General features: G+C 47.3%; 1 protein-coding gene across 9 annotated transcripts in view; it reads right to left on the bottom strand.

Moving 5' to 3' along the window:
- Positions 1–16,030, bottom strand: part of TCF20 (transcription factor 20) — a 150,135-nt gene that overhangs the window by 124,151 nt on the left and 9,954 nt on the right. For 5 of the 9 annotated variants that reach the window (XM_056342016.1, XM_056342015.1, XM_056342025.1 and 2 more), the window contains exon 1: positions 6,204–6,378. The exons of 2 other annotated variants lie outside the window; for them this stretch is intronic. The gene's annotated coding sequence lies outside the window, so the exon portion shown is untranslated. Of the gene's footprint in view, positions 1–6,203; positions 6,382–16,030 lie in introns of those variants that run through there. 2 more of the 9 variants (XR_008822377.1, XM_056342026.1) reach the window with 2 other exon arrangements.

Genomic DNA, 16,030 nt, shown 5'->3' with positions numbered 1-16,030 from the left:
GAGCAAGGCACGACCAACAACACGTAGTTAGATTGGTTCAATCGCAGCAAGAAAATCCATCATTACCCAAGTGAAACTGAGGCTTCACCTAGTTCTTCACGGGCTTACCAGTCAGCATAAAACAAGGGGCCCAGCTGAAAAGCCTGCAATAGAGGTGTTTGCCAATAATCTTAGGCTCTACCTACAACAACATTTCCGAATTGGATGCTGAAGACAGCCGTGTAGGTAATGAATGACACTAAAACTGAGCAGACCCAAACCAGACAGAAATACAAGAAGTACTGCAGGTTTTCCAATAATAATTGTACCTATTCTTAAACTGGACTCTGTTATTATTAAACAAGATGGCTGCCTTCATCACTATGCTCAGAAATGTCTGTTTTCATTACAAACTTAACAATTAGTTTCAGGGTGCTCTTGATAAAGCATTTTTCTTTCCCTATCAGCTTCTACATCATCAGATGAACAAAAATAATGCAGTTCTTTTTGATTAAAAAACACAAAAACAAAAACAAACCCATATTACTTCACTGTCTTTATTCCTCTCCACCTCCTCTGCTCAATTACTAAAAGCAATTTACAGACAATAAATGTAACTTCACAGCTGCCTGTATGAAGTATTCCCTTCATTTTATAGATGAGGTTACAGGCTATGCAGAAATTAATATCAGCAAGGTCTACTTCAAAGCTGGATAAGCAAGAGGAACAGATGAACTCTTAAAGAATACAGATCATGCCTGTGCTCCAGTAAAAGCAGTAATAACGAATTAAGGATGTTACCAGTTGGATATAAATTCCTTGAATGTATCTACTTAAATACAGTATCAAACAAAAGCTTGCTTTGAGGTTTTGCTTTGGTTTATTCTGTTTTTATTAGGAACAGCATCATGAGATTTCAGATTTACCGCTCAGCATCCCATAGACCAAACATGCTCGCTTTACGAGTAAACACATGCTTAACTGATAACCTCACAGGCTCAAAGAGGGTCTTCCCAGTTGGTGCATGCTCACCAGGAACCTGCAGCTAGAAATTTTAATTGCTAAAGATCAGCAAGCCAGGAGAGAGTCCAACATTTTCTGCCATAACCTTGCGGGCTTTGGCAGGGCTAGGAGAAGCAAGAACCCACATCTGTTGTTCAAATCGCCAGCAGTGAGTTTGAAAAAGCAGAGTAGCAACACTAAAGGGAAAAAAAAAAATTAAAAGTGCAGTTTTGTGCAGGCTCTCTTCTGATTATAACTGCTCCTTAAGGCTTAATAAAAATGCATGGCCAACTTTTCTTCTTCCACACATTAGCAGAGCCCAGAAATAGCACCCGAGTCTGGTTCGACAACTCAGCAGGCCCAGCTTCTCCTAGCAAGAAAACACCACCAGCACACTAGTACTCCAAAGGCTGAGTCACCTGAATCCCTTCAAGGGAAAATAATTCTATTAAGAATTGGGGTGTTGGTATTGAAGACAAAAAGGAGTGTTAATTTTGGCACTCCTTAATTATGCTGGTTCCACTCCGTCCATTTACTACCAAACCTAATACCTGTAGGGTAGTAAATTCACCACACTCCTTCATCCACCCCCAAGGTCCTTACCTAATACCATCCCCTCTTTAGCCAACAGTTGCCTGTCATTGCTCATGCATTTCCTTATCCCTGACTAACACAAACTAGTATTTGTACAACCACAGCGCTTAGAAAACTAATTTAGGATTAAGGCCTTCATTTCTAGCCTGCATACAAATACCAGGCATGCTTAAACCAACAAGGCATTGTGGGCTTCTGTGCTGTGACTAGCTTAAACCCAAAAGCCGTATCGCGCACACATCAAAAAACAGACAGGCTTCAAGATGGAGCAAAAAATCAAACGCAACACAAAGGATTTGGACTTGCAAAATCTCTCATATGAGGAGAGCTGATAAACACAGTAACATTTCTAGCAGAACTGCCATTTTCTGCATTTTCACTGCAGCAAGTACAGATGTTTGTGCCCACTGATACTTGTGCCCTTTTCATCCAAGCCTGCAAAAGCATCACAACCTCACACTAGCCCTAAAAATGGCTCAGCATATGTAGCTGCTGCAGAAAGCACCTGCCCCAGCAAGTGGGAGTCTACACACAGAGCACACAACCCAGAAACCCCTTTTCAGGCAAGGTCTGGGATGTCCACGCCAACCCATCAAGCCACAAAATTTCCCAACAGCTGCACAACAGCAGGAGGAGAGAGGCAACCTAATGGGCTTGAACAGGTAGCCCTGTGGTTTATACTGGCACACCAATGTTATCAGCAACACTACAGGAGTCCAGAACTCGACTCCTACCACAGCCCCAGTCCAGCTGCCCTCATCTGCTCCACCTGATGACAGGCCACGGCACTCTGCTCTCTCCTAAACTCTTCTAAAGGGGATAGACTTGGAAAGAAATTGGTGGCTCATGGTCAGAATTTTATTTTTGAGGTTAGCTGATCTGTTGTGGAGACTGATCCACTGATATTTTTCTAATTTAAGGAACATATAAGATGCCTAGAAATTGATAGCTGCTTTTTAATTAAATTGAAATAAGTAAATCACAGCCTGTTGCCATGGAGAATGAACAGACACAGCCTCTTGACTCCAGGGCAGGATCAAGCAGGAGAGGCAGACAAGGCTGCGAAATTAAAAACACCTATTTTAAAGCAAATGGTCTTGATAATTAGCAAAAAACGTGGCATAGGGAAATAATATAACCATATGGCAGGAAGTGGTTTTCAAGGTGAACTACAAAGCTGTTTTAAATAAATGAATAAACTACTGGAGCTGCTGGGTCTCTCACAAAATCATACATGCAGGATTAAACGAGATTTTAAAAATACACCCCAAAAAATAGCAGCTCTTCTTTCACTCTCCTGCCTATAGCCTGCATCAGTGTCTGTTCTTATTTTTAAGGACTTGTTTCAAGTGATTAACATTTGCACCTATTTGCAGTTACCAGAAACATTTTCAACAGCCTTTCGGTTCACCCTGAAGCAAGAACCAAGTGTATGGGATATAATCCTGGCCAGGTCATCAGACACTAATAATCACCCCTGAATCTACACATCCGTGTTATGACTTCCATGACAGTGACTTTGGAGGGAATTTGCCCTCCACACACCACATATCCAACCCTGTGCTACATCTCTCAAGAAGCACAGCTCAGAGAGAGTCAAAAGGTAATGCTGGTCTGTCAGGGGGGAGGCAGCACAGCCTTCGACACAAGCTTGGCTGATGGGACAAGAGCCTCGCACACTCCCTTCCCAGTTTGTCCAGAGCACAAGGCATCAAAATATTCCACCCCTTCCCATTTCCAACCTCACCTGCTACCAGCTCACCCCTGTCAGGAACGGCTGCCCAGAAAGACGGGGCTGGACAGTTTATGTTGCTCCTCTACCACCTCTGCAGAGAGGGGATTGTACAGCAGTTGTCACGACCCTTTTAAGACACTTCTGCTCTGCTCAGATCCAAAAGGGCTGCAGCAAGGAAACTCCCTCATCACCTTCTCGAGCCCAGAGAGGGCAAATCGGAACAAGACTGTCTTACAGTTTCCAGTGAGCATGTGGCCAAAGTACATCAAATTCATAATAAACCTAAAATATTCGAAATAAATTGTACCTCATGACTCAGTTTCAAAAGTGTGCTGTACGTTTTTTTGAAGGGAAGGGACAGATGAACTAACTTTCACTTGAAACATCCCATCCACTCTGGGGAAAAGCCAGCCTTTTCTCCTATTTGTGAAAACACAAGTTCTCAGCCACAGTCATTAGTCTTCCACGGCAGCTAATGACCCACATGAAACAAACTGTCAGGGTCCCAGTCCAGGCCCTCGTGACAGAACTGGTTACATTAAAAACTAGTCACATTCTTAGCTCTAAATTCCCTTCCATTTCCCACCATAACCAAGAAACATCCACAAAGGGAGGGGAGTCAGGACAGGAATCTTAGAAAAAGAAGGGGTTGGGGAAAAAAGAGCAATTAAAATCAGTAATGGCTGCTTTCACAGTTTTGCCTCAGTTTAGAGCATTAGCTCCTTTAACTGAAATCACACTACATAAGATTCATGGCTTTCATTAAAAATAAACCCCAGGTCCAAGTCTGCATGAAGATATGCATAAACTGGCAAATCTGGTTCACCCAAAGGACACCGACAAGGACCCGAATGCCACTGCTTAAAAATGCTGGGGTGGGGGTAGCATGAGTGGGCAGACTGGTAGTCTTTGAACAGTTGAGGCAAACAGCAGTATCTACCCAACCTCCTCGCTCATGCACTCCCTTTCTTTCCAAAGCCTGCAGCAAGAGGAGCAGTGAAATGTCTTGGGACACACTGGTTGCACCAGAAGCTGCTACACACCCTCAGTTTCCCCTCGCCCTGCTGCCTTCCCTGGCGTGTGTTCGGTTTCTGACTGCTTGAACCATGGTCCTGCCCCACCACCTTGAACCCAAATGGCTTCACCGGAGCTGTTTCTGCCCTCACAGGCACCAGACACCCAGAGGGCAACAGATGGGTTGCTTCTCCTCACCTTGTAGCTTTACCTAAGCTTAATTTTGACTTAAAGAGAAGAGATCTAGCACAATTATCAAGTCCAGCCCAACACCTCCCTCTGAAAGGGAACTGTGGTTTCTTCTGTGCCCTCACAAGCCAAGATAACCATGCATGACCGTGCAGGGGAAGACTCCTTCCCAGGGACACTTCCAGTTGGACAGAGCCAGGGTTAACGGGCGCCTGTGCTAAGACTCAAGCCAGGCAGCCACTTGGCATATAAAGAAACATGCTAGCCGTGCCCAGGAACAGGTTATTTTCTTACCACAGCAGAAAGGGTCATGAACCAAAAAACAAATTGAAGAAAATAAAGAAAAAAGAAAACCCTCAAACATAAATCCATTCTCTTCAGCAGCATTGCACTGTGCCATATACACCAAGAGGGGAGAGCACTTGCGGGACCAAGCCCCCTGCCCAGGCTGTCCACAGCCCCCCATTCCCATCACTCTTGCTCACCCTCTGCCCGCTCTTCTCCAACCTCCTGCCTGTCCCTGTGCCACCACAGCTCCCTGCAAGTCCCTCCTGCACCCCCAGCCCACGTCCCTAGGACCCCTTTCTGCTACCCACAAACTCCTCCTGACCCCTACATCCCCAGTGCACCACACTCTCAGCACCCACACGCAGCAAAACCGGGAAGAAGTACTCCCCAAACCAGAAAAAGCTTCAGACACCAGCCTTGCCGGGATAATTTTCACCCAGCGGCGGGTGTCCCCATGGCGCTCCATGGGCTCCAACCGGGAGTTTCCAGCCGTAAACCTCGGCCGCGTGTGGCACATGTGCGCGCCCCCGCCGCTGTCAACAACTTCCAGCAGCCACTGTCCCGGTGGACAAGTCCCGGGTGGGAGGGGGCTGCCTACCATCGCCAGCAGCGATCTGGCTTGGGAAAAGCAGCTCGTAAGCGGGATGGCGCTTCGACAAAAAAAAATAATAATAAAAAAATCACCTTAATATTCTTCTTAACAGCGACAAAGGTCGGTCAGTACGCCTTGGTCCATAAGGGGGGGGGGGGGGGGGGGTGTTATGGGCGAAGGAAGGGGAAGGAAGGGGGGGTCACTGCACAAAACCGCACGGCAGTAACTGTTTGCTCGCCGTAACATGAACGTAACACGAAGGCACCGGAGGCGAACGAGGCTGCCCGCCGGGCAGGAACCCCCGCGCGGGGACAACCGGCGGTCTGCGGGCAGCGCCAGCGCCCCCCCCCCCCGCCCCGCGCCCTCGGCACCCGAGCGCGGCCGCCCCCGCCCCGCCCGCCGGAGACCCCCCCGCCCCGCCGCGGCGGCGCCCGCCCTGCACGCGCGGGGAAGGCGGCCGGGGCGCGCGAGACGCGAGGGCGGCGGGTCGTTCCCCCCCCCCCCCCCCCCCCCCCGCCACGCGGAGCCCCGGGCGGGGGGGGCGCGCGCAGAGCCGGGGTTGCGGCCCGCGGAAGAACAAACAGCCCCCCGGTAACACCGCACGCGGAGGGGGGGGGGGGGCAACAAACCCCAAGATTTACAAAGTCACCCCAGCACAAATCGGGGGGAAGGGAAGGAAGCGGGGTGCCCGCCCCCCCCCTCCCGCGCCGCCCCCGCCCGGGTGAAACCCCCGCCCCGCCCGCGAGGTGGGGGGGCGCCTCGCGCGCCAGGTGAGGCGGGCGGGCAACCGCCGTCAGGGCCGCCGCTTACCTGTGGGGGCCGGCCCTCAGGGTCCCATGGCAGCCCCGTCCCGCCCCGCCCCGTCCCGCGGCGGGCAGAGGGGCTCCCCAGTCTTTGTTGCGCGGAGGGGAGCGGGTACGGATCCTGTCAGCTCATGTGCCGCGGCGGGCTCGGTCTCCGGGGCTTCTCCGTGCTGGTCCCCCCCGCTCCCCTGCCCGCCCTCCGCCGGCGCTCAGGGCAGGCCCCGCAGCCGGGCGCGGGTCTCAGGCCCGACTGGCTGCTGGCAGAGCGGCGGCGGGGGAGGAGGAGGAGCCGCCGGCGGGGCGGGCTCCCTCGGCAGGGCCGGGCGCGGAGGAGGGCTCTGGCATCTCACAGCGCTGCCTGGAGGGGGAGGCGGCGGGGGAGGGCGCTGCCGCGGGCCCCTGTGCCCCGTCGCGTGTCGTCCCCGTGTACCCCCCGGCTCCCGCTCTCGCCCCCGTTTCCTAGAGGAGGCGGCGCCGCGGGCCCGCCCTCACCCCAGGCCTCGCTAGGATCGGCCTCTGCCCCGGCTGGGCAGGCCCCGCTCCGGGGCGGGGTGGCCGCCCGCCCGCTGCGGTGGAGCAGAGGGAGCCGCGGCGGGTCTGGGGACAGGCGCTGGCTTTCCCAGGAACGGCCGCCGGCCGCCTCACGGCTGGGGGGAGCCCGCGGGGGAGCCGGGCAGCGGCGCCGCCGGCCGCCTTTAGCGTGGAGCAGGAGCGGATAGAACGGGTCCTTGAGTAGTGGGTCCTTCCCCTCCTGAGGCTGCTGTTGCTGCGCTTCGGGCCCTGATGCATAGGCCTGGGCCTGCCACAGCAGCCTGGAAAGTAAATAAAAACGTAATTATGTGTGTTCTAGTTTGGGCTCGCAACAAAAGAGAGGAAAAACCCCTCGTTTTCTCTAGAAGACATCAGAGAAATGGCAGGACTGAGTCAGAGCAGCACCCTACCTCCAAGAGTGCTGAACAGTCAAACCCTAAGACAGTCGGTTCCAACAAGCAGACGGCAACACTGCCCCCGAAGACCCCCCTGCGAAGACCCCCCTGCGACCTAGTGATCCTGTGGGCAGGCACTTCCAGACCCACAGCTGAGGTCTCTGTATTTAATATCTTCCAACGGATTTTTCTTAACGCATTGAGTATTCTTTTGGGGGTTTTTTGAACCATGTGAAATTTTCATATCTGCTACATCATGCCGCAAGCATCCAGCTCTCTTCTTCAGACAGCATTTAGTCATCTTTTGTTTGCCGAGCTCTAAGTGGGGGGCAGAAAGAGATCACCTTTCTGCAGCTCTTTAATGCCCCAATATGCCATTTTTCTTCATAGGCCAAGTCTGAAAAACATTACACCAAGCCAGGCTGTATATAGGAAACACAGATGACATTTCTATCAGAAATGCCGACAGCTCAGAAAACCTCAGCGTCTTTCATCAAATACAACTGCAAATTCAATGAGCAGCTTCCCTGCCGCTCTAGTCAGTCCCAAGATTGCTCCTACACTGGCATCAGCTTTCTAGACACCACAATTGACATTAAAAAACGGCACCCTGCAAGCTAGCACATACACAAGAACATACAGACCATAAAACTTCCCCTATAAAGTGGATGCAATAAGACCAGCAGCCATCCAAAACGCACCAAGAAGCTGTGAGATTCAGCCAGCCCTGCAGATACTGTTGCACCTGCACTGAGGGGAACACTGGTGATCTGCTTGATCCAGCAAGGTCACTTTTCCAGCAAAGTAGATATGAATTTACTACAATAAAGATATGACAGGAACAACAGCAATTTTAGAAAATCACTTTTCAAGGACTCAGGGTTTAATTGGTGTTTGTCTTGTGCAACAAAAATTAGCAAGGACTGGCAAAGTCTCTGACCACATTAGCTTTCTGCAAATTTGTTTTTCTGCTTTTTATTTCAGAGTCTGTACCGTAGCATTCCCTCCTACAACCATGTGCCCCTGATAGCGATAATATTCCACGCTAAAATTCATACATAAAATAATCTTTTAAATTACTGTCTCGGAAAGATTTTTTTTCCCTGTGTCTCTTCTAACCTTCAGGCTCTCCCTTTCCCAGCTTGTTACAGGAAGCAAATCCGCAGATGAAAACACATGAAATAGAACCAGATACCACCAGAGCATCAAACATGAAATACACCAGTACCGCTCCACAGACAGCATAATCAATGCCCTTCCTCACCTAGCAAAACCGCCAAAATTCTTTGTTCCTGCATGTAACTCATCCCAAATCTCTACAGTTCATCACTTCACCCAGCACACGAGATACCCCCACAGAAACCACGTGAATTAAACTAAATAATTTCTGTCTTAGAATGAGTGCGTACAGCCAGCCATTAAAGGACAGAAACATATACTCATCATTAAGAGAGTATCTGTCAGACAGCAACAACTCAAACCCCTCAGTTCCTTATCCCAAAGGAGACATACAAAATGTTCCCAAAAGATAAAGCTCAGAATTAAAACTTATAATCCCTGGATACTAAAGCTCATGGATTTAATGGAGGTGTTGCCTTCCTAGCCCATTACAGCCTCCCTGCTGACCTCTCCCTTTGTCACCAGCACAAACAACCCTTTTTTGCTAGTGCTCCAGCAGAGAACCAACAACCTGTCAGTCACTTCTGCTCATGCCCTTTCTGCTTCATAGGTGCTCCTTTTTTTCTCAAGTGGTCAAACTGATGAATATAATTAGATTAAAATAAGAACAACCGCATCAAACCTGTAGTTAGCTTGAATACTGCTGCTTTCTGTCAGATCTGATACAGAGACCCTGTGCCCAAAAGCTTGTTTGCTTTTTCCAGCCTTATCAGTTTATCTAATAAAAGATACCACCTTTTGCCACAAACCTTGCTTCCCTAGGATCTTTAGACCATCATGGCTACAACGCCACTTATAATGTCTTGCTTGCTTTGATTGATTCTTCCAGATTCTCTTATCTGTGAAATAGCGTATGATAAAATGTATTCCCTTCTGTATCGATTCTTACACTGTTTTCATAAATGTAATATCCACGTACTTTCTAGGACTGCATTAGCTGATCTGAATAACACCTGTCACATGGAGGGTTTGTTTTTCTTTTTCTTGTTCTTTCCCCAGGAAGAAAATGGTGCGTGGAGCAAAGTGTTTTGGTTTCATGAGGTTGGGGTTTTTTATTTCCTCTCCTCTATTCACGTTGCTCTGCGTTTATACCAGAGAAAATAAGGATGATAGCAATTTCTGTGCCAGACCTTATTTCCCAGGGAAGTTACTTTCAGAGTGTTGAGCCACCCATAGAAAGATGTTTCCTCCACAAAGCAACATTTTAATATGTCATTCCCCACCAAAGAAAAGCTAATCCATATTCTTGACAGTTGGAACAGAAACTTCTTAAGGAAAGAACAGTGTTTCCCTTTCTCCAGAAAAAGAGTTTCAACCCGTGATCCTCAGTATGTGGTGTTCAAACAGATTGTTGCAGGTTATTAACATAAAGGCCAGCGCTCTATGCAGTTACAAGTAGGAAATCTGGAAACCAAAGAGTAACATGCCTTTTAATTGCACTCAGGCAGATTATCATAGAACGGCTTGGAGGGGAAATGGTGGAGACAGACTATTTCATGCTAAAAAATAGAGAATTTACTTATATGTAAGGAATCACACTGTTGTTCCTCAAAGGGAAACCCTGAATAATCCCATGTGTCTAAAAAGGCAGTAGGTACAACATACAACCTACTGAAAGATAGAAACTGAGGTGAAGAGAAGAATCATCTGCACTCAAGCACTGAAAGCAGAAATACCAGAAGACCTCAGGGAGACAGGAGACAGCAGATTTAATATGTTTTTGCAATGTGATATGGCAGCAAAAATCATGCAGTTAATTTAATTTGGGGTTGTAAAGGCAGAGACCTCTTCTCAGAGATATAGGCAATAGTCCCATTTTTTAATATAGTCGTGAGACCGCAGTTTGAAGACATGTTTAGTTCTGGACAACTCAGTGCTAGCTAGATGTCAACAACTTGGGGGGAAATAAAAAAAGAGGAACATAAAATGATAAAAAAGCTGGAAGGGATTACAGCGTGTGTAGGTTGGCCAAATAACAACTGTGAAGAGCATCACGGGAATTGCCCGTAGAACTTCAGGGGTGGAGAAGCACCAGGGAGTGAGAAAGACTGTTTAAGGTTGTCTGAGGGAGTATAAATGGTATAAATGTAAATTAAATTAAGCAAAGGAAACATTAATCTACAAGACTGCAAGATGGCATCCCAGAGGAGCTCCCATCACCTGATTCACACAAGACTGGATGGAGCAAAGCATACAAGAAACCACTTAAGAAACCCTAACTGCAGGAAAGGATTAGATGAGGACAATATGCCTTTGGGATCATTTAACTGCCCACTAACCGGGACATCTGGAAAGCACTAGGTCTCAGCCCAGTACTACACCTGTAGTCCAAAATAACCATGCTTAGTTCCAGCAGGTAGCCATAGAGGGAATGCTGTGTTCAGAGGAGTTGGGAGTGTGTGTGGGGTCTGTATTGTCAGAATTTTTCCCTTTTACCGCTGGGATTCTCCTGAGAGGTTACCAGCTCATCATCTGGTAAGAAAGCAGCAGTGGCACTCCTGTGTTTTGATATTGTCACCGTAACATTCCCTTGGATTACACAGATTTTTTAGTAGATGTCCTGGATGGCACTTACCTCTCTCAGAAAGACTGTAGCATCCAGATACAGTGGTTAATTGGAATGAAAAAAAATCAGAGGCTTTATTATTCCTTAGTTAGAGGGAGGAGATCAAGATAAGTACTTTTTCTAACATAGGAAAGCCAACTTGAACTTGTACCCCTAACAACTTTACATCACACCGTGCCGGCACATATTCTCGCCTGCCTGTCATACAGAAAAGGAGCCCGAACAGTATAATATGTTCCTCCCAAGCAAGGGCTGATATACTATGTTGCTCTGCATCCTGGATGTGCCACACACAATCATGGAGGGGGGGGGGGGGGAGGGGAAGGCCAAAACAATTTTATAGGAAGGCCAAAACAATTTTATAAATGTTCTATAAGGGGTTTGAATGTCTTTTCTTATTTGGTCTATATTTTTTTAACACGACCCCTTAGGGAGGCATGTGCAGAGATAATTACCAGTCCAACCACATACAAAGCACACAAAGGTATAGTCTCCCATAATTGTTGACCTTAAATGGCCTTTCTTTACTTAGAAATGTCATGATCTTCATAAAGGAAACTTTTCTGCTTATTTATTTAAATGAAAACCAAGGCCTAACATGCACAAGCATACACCAAATGTAAATGTACTAATGTTTGGGTTTGAGATAGTCTTGTAATGAATTGCTGAAGCACATCCTAAAAATAATCCATTACATCCCTCTAGTTTATCATGAACCTCCTGACTGTTTCACTTGTACTCTGCCTAATGGCCCGTCTTTCTCAGGACAATATATGATACAAACCTCTCTGTAATTCCATGCTCTTACCTTGCAGGTTATGTTTAAAAGAAAGAAAAACACAACAAAGGAAGTATTTTCTCCTTTCTTTTAAATGTAGCTCTTGTTTAAGTGCTAGGACAGGCACTGTCAGCTCTGAAAATTCAAGATTAATCAAGCAATTAAGAATTGATATCTGGTGACTTACCATGACTGGAAATGAGAGATGCTACATTCATTTTAGTTCTGCAAGAACCCAGAATAGCTAACCTGATTTTTATGGACAGCAAGATTATTTTATATCTTTTGGGGAGGAGAAGAAGAAGAGTTACAACTCCTTCTGTTAAACTTGTTTCTTTAAAATCCCCATCTGCATTTTGCACAATCCTTAGCAAAGGGCCGGTCTGTACAGAAGGCCATGCCAGAAGAGCTGTTGTACTTCAGATTCACACCCTGCCTTGACCTGAATGAGTCTGAAAGTGTACAGAAATCCCAAGAGAGCAAAAGCCAAGCTGAAGTTTTACTTTCTCTTCCCCATGTGCTAGTGCAGCACTGCACAGCCTGAATAAACAACCCAACCGAGCAGGAATTACATCACCTCAAAACTGTGGTTTCCTTTAAACATTAAAAAGAATGACAAGCATTTCCATTCGTGTAATTATCAGCATTATCACATCTCTTCACACCTCCTTCTTCTCCAGCATCCAACTGTTGGGATGGTAGGGACTTCCCTGCCTCCTTTCCTCACAGCAGAGAGCGCCTTTGCAACAAACAGCTGCAGCCATTTACTCTTCCATGTCTAACCCCTCTCAACATGCTCACACACTTCTTCAGCAATCAGGAAGACTTCTTGAGCTAGATGCGCGGCACCTCAGCACATTCCCTCCATAAACACTTATTTGGGGAATTACAGCATACATATTCAGGCTTTCCATGACAATTTGGCTCTGACAAGCTTTACCTGATTGCCAAAATGGTGAATACCTCTGTAAAAGAGAGGAGTAACTTCTCCTGCAGCTATGCTACCTCAGCAAACAGACCTCAGACAGGCAGACATGAGCCTGATCGACACCTGCATGAAAAAATAAAAAATGTGAAGCAAAGTGCTGCAGAAACCGGTGCTGGTGACTCAGGAAGAAACTTCCTTTTTTCCTAAAGTATGAGGAGCTCAAACAGGGACTACCCACCTAGCTACTGGCTCCTACCTGGACAACCTGATACAAATAAGGACACAGGAACCTGAATTCTCTACGCAGCTTCACCTCTAACTCTCTACAATTTTGGAGAAGTCACTTAACCTCCCGAGTCTCCATTTTTTTCTGTGTATGAAGCTGAAACATCATACTAAGCCTTGCAAGGACTTCTGAAATCTTTTATTTTAATGGCACGTGTCAGTGCCAAAAGCACTGTTAGTAGCATTACAGGGCTAATTCCCTCACAAGGGAGGGAAGCTCACTGTGGTACAGGTATTTTGGGTACAATTACTACCACTGGACGTACTCAGATATCATTGCATAAAAATGTAGGCAGACAAATCTTTCAGATGGGACAGAAACCAGAGGCCCTGACTGGTTATTAAAAGATGTAACATTTTGAGGAAGCCCATATGTTAGCTTTTCCATGTTCACCCTGTTCCAATTTGGTTAATTACATTCTGACTCCTTAAAGCAGGGTGGCTGACCTGCCTGGCCCTACCAGCTGTATATCCAAACCTTCGTGTGGCCCGGAGCAATACAACACAACCCACATACTTTAAAGAACTGAAAGAAAAGAGGAGCCCCAGGAGAGGTTCATCGGCTGGTGAGGAGAAAGACTCCCTCCCAGAAACGTGAGCCCACTCCTCCTGCCTAAACAGTCCTTGCCTCAGGAGCTGACAACTTGCCCTCCTGTGTCACTTCTCATGGGAACCTGCCTGGTATTGTCAAAGCACCATCGCACTTTGTTCCCAGGTGGCCGTGTCATTGCAGAGCTGGTGCTGTGAACCTTGCAGATACACAGCTCACAACACAATTTGGCAGCTTGAAGGCCTGGTTATTAATAGTGAAGTACCTAGTAACATACTAGTTACTAATAGTAACCTGCATTTTTATTTTATCATTAACAAAGGAAAACATTTTATCCCTGACAGTAAGTGGAGACCGGCTTGCCCTAGAATCAAGCAAAAGAAGACACTGAAGGTTCACATTCTCCTCTTCCCTTGAAGACCACTAGTGCTCTCTGACCTTGTCCTTTTTTGCTTATAAACTCTTAATGATACTTCACTGTGCATGGCAAATCTTGACCACCACAGAATCCCAAAACACAGAAAAAGCAGTATCTGAGCCTTCATCAGCTTCCTGACACAGCAAAGAGGAGCAGCATATACTGCAAAGAATTTTCTCACCACGGACACAAAATACGTTTTCCCAAACCCAAGGCAAGATGACATTTCCAAATGGTGAAATAAGGTGGTGGCATCTCCAAGCAGCCCCTAACATCTTACTAAGTGTGCATTTCAGATGCCAGTCTCACCCAGTGATGGTGTCAGCAGCCACTCTCCTGTCCCTCACATTGGGCAGCCCCGTGCCAAGACCCTGGTACCAAGTTAAGCTATTTCTCCAGGCTTCACAGACACAAAGGAGGGGAACCTGTCCTGCCCTCATCTCTTCACAACTGCTGGTGGCACCTGGGCTATGGTGCAAAGCTGTGAAGGGTGCCAGAGGCACCAGCCCTAGGGGCAGAAGACAGTGATGGTTGGGAATGTTCTGCATGGCTGTAGGTGTCCACCCCCAGAGTCTGTGGTCTGGGGGCTACCAGGGGAGCTGGCAGGGGGATGTGGGCAGGTAGGGGACAGGAAAGAGAGCAGAGAGGACCTAGGGCACCATCTGGTGGCTTCAGTCACTGCCTTCCCTAAATCCTTGTCTCACAGGGTCACAGTACTGCAGGGCCAAGGGCTGAAGAAACACCAGGTCTTTCCAAGAGACAGCCCAGCAGGAAGAAGAGACCTCTGCCCTTGGCCCAGACTAGCATGCCCTTAGGGCACTGCTGGGTGGGACAGCAGTGCAAACCAGAGCAGCAATAACCATTCCACTTGGGTGCTGTTCAGTCAAGTACTCCCCTTGATAAAGAACCAGGCCTAGATGAGTATTTAGAGATGATTTACAGTAGTGACACCCCTGAGAAGGAAAAAGGAGTGTAAGAAAGAGTGATGAAAGAGAACACCTTGGACTGCACCTCGGACATACATTTCATTGTCGTCATCCACCACAGCAAGTTCTTTCTTATCTACAGATAAAGGCAAAATATAGTTGGTGTGTTTCTTACAACACAACAGTACCCATGCAAGAGTTTGTCCTCTGCAGAAAAGGATGAAACCAACAAACCAACGAACCAATCAAGTGTACCCCAGTTTCTGCCTTCTCAAATTAGGATTTGCTGTAAAGCATTGTGAAGGAGTTGTTTTAAAGGGAGTAGATGACCTCAGTGTCAACAACACCCTTTGCAGCAATGCCAGCTAAGACGACACATTGAGGATGATCATGGTGAGCCATTGCAATCTTTCAGGCTCATACCTGCTGGAGAGAGCAAAGGATCCTAGTGCTAACACAGCATCTCCTTTAGAAGAAGGCAGGCAACACACTTCCACCTTGCACCACTGCTTACTTTGATAATGGGTCTCCACTTCCCTGAAATCCTCTCAATACAAAAGGATAATTCAAATACCTGGGAATCAAAGATTATACCACTGTAACCTGAGAGCATGTCCTGTGCATAACAGCATCACGCTGTGGGAAGCAGGTGGAGCTGAGGCCCTTAGAGACACAGTTTTTAAGAGAAATCCATTCTCAACATTCATTTTAAAGCAAAATGTGCAGAGTGAACACAAGCCAGTCATCACCTCCCACCTTTGTGGAGCTGGGGGAGCCGATCCTTAATATCTCTTCCCCCCGCCCCCAACTGCTCAACACTTAACAGTGAAATCCTTTCCTATTGCTGGTAACACTAATTTTCTGCACCTATTCTCATGGGCCATAGAACCAGGTAAATCAAAAAGACCAAACGACTGCCTTTTTCCTGAACAAATCTCTGCTACAAAGTAGCTATACCAATATTATATACATGGTATTTCCTAGTCTCTCCTACCTGTGCCTGAAGGCATTTCCTCATACCTCCTTGGAAAACTCCATACCATTTAAAAACATCCCTGCTCTCACAGTATTCTGCTTTATACCTTTCTCTCTCACACACTCTGATGCTACTGCAGCTGCCCATGGCACAGGATGCTGAAGAAGTGATATTAGCTTGTGGCTATGTAGCCTCCAAACTTCCTTTTTCTCATGCAGCAGCCTTTTACCCTTGCAGGGCCAATCCAAACCCCATTGAATCAACGCAACAAATCCCCCTGACTTTGGCAAGCTTTGGAGCAC

Source organism: Falco biarmicus, chromosome 5 (assembly GCF_023638135.1).
Source record: "Falco biarmicus isolate bFalBia1 chromosome 5, bFalBia1.pri, whole genome shotgun sequence".
Taxonomy (NCBI): Eukaryota; Metazoa; Chordata; class Aves; order Falconiformes; family Falconidae; genus Falco; species Falco biarmicus.
Note: the sequence above shows the minus strand (reverse complement) of the source record. Positions and strands in the feature narration are given on the sequence as shown.